This window comes from Mus pahari, chromosome 9 (genome assembly GCF_900095145.1).
Source record: "Mus pahari chromosome 9, PAHARI_EIJ_v1.1, whole genome shotgun sequence".
Lineage (NCBI taxonomy): Eukaryota > Metazoa > Chordata > Mammalia > Rodentia > Muridae > Mus > Mus pahari.
In genome coordinates, this window is record NC_034598.1 from 22,767,178 (window position 1) to 22,768,684 (window position 1,507).

The following is a 1,507-nucleotide window of genomic DNA, read 5'->3' on the forward strand; positions in this document are numbered from 1 at the left end:
TATATATATATATATATATATATATATATATATATATATATTCCTAAATATATATGTTAGCTAGAGACTTTTGGAAAAAGAGAATCTCAATTGAAAAACTCCTTTAGCAAAATTTGCTTATAAGTGACCCTGTATTGAATTTTCTTGACGAATGATTGGTACGAGTAGGTAAGGGGTACTGGATGGTATAAGAAAGCAGAATGAGCAAGCTATGAGGATCGAGCCAGTAAGCAGCACACATCTTTGGGCTCTGCTCAGTTCCTGCCTCAAATATTTCCTTGTCTTCTCCCAGTGGTGGACCATAATCTGAAGGGCAAAATAAACTTTCTTCTTCAACTTGCTTAAGGATATGGTTTTTACCACAGTAAAAGATACCCTACCAAAGATTATTCAATAATATGAGATTTTAAATGGATGTTAGTTGAAAATAAAATTCAGAACTTGGTGGCTAGCTTAATGGCGAAGAGCACATAATCTTCTCCTAAGAGACCCAAGCTCTGGTTCCAGCGCCTATGTCAGGCAGGTCACAATTTCCAGTTACTCCAGGCTCAGAGGACCCAATGACCCCTTCTGATTTCAGAAAGAAACAATTCATGTGCATATAGTCCCACACAGATAAGACATATATAATAATTTTAAAAACTAAACATAAAAACTTTAAAAACTATATAAAATGCCAAATTCATGAATAAGTGTGTGTGTGTGTGTTTGTGTGTGTGTGTGTGTGTGTGTGTGTGTGTGTGTGTGTGTGTGTGTGTGTGATTGCCAGAGAAAAATGTGACTTTTGTTTTATCTTCAATCTGTCAGGCAAGGGCATTTGCAAAGAAAAAGCATTGTAAAGTTGATCTTCTGCAGTTATTAAACTGTGTTATTTTGTGCTCTATCCCTTGGCACAGAGCCTTAGGGTGTGCCTGCAGTGAGCTGGTTCAGAGAGGCAACATGGGAAGAATATGAGTCTTCCTCAAACAGTTTCGTTCATCTTTCTTTTATTGGATTAGAGCTTAATGGAAGATTTTATTTCAAAAGTTATCTGCTAATAAGTGTATTAAAAGCCTTGAACTAGTCCAAACTACATGAAAGAATTAAGAGCACAGGAACTAAATCTACAATTAAACTATGATAGGTGCTGGAGCTGAGAAATCATCCTACTTTTTTTAACACCCAAACTACAGATACCATTGAAAACACTGAAAGTACTCAACCACTTAGAACTGCAATAGCCCAGCTATTCTGATGATCATATGACTCTCGGAACATCAGCACCAGCTTCAAGTTTCTCTAATTTCCATTCAGTTTATATTTCTGAATAGTGTCTGATGTTTCAATATCACATTTCTGTGTCCAAAAATTGTTTTTAAAAGTTTATATTTTGGGGCTGTGAGATGGCTCAGCAGGTAAGAGCACCCGACTGCTCTTCCAAAAGGTCCTGAGTTCAAATCCCAGCAACCACATGGTGGCTCACAACCATCCATAACAAGATCTGACTCCCTCTTCTGGAGTGTCTGAA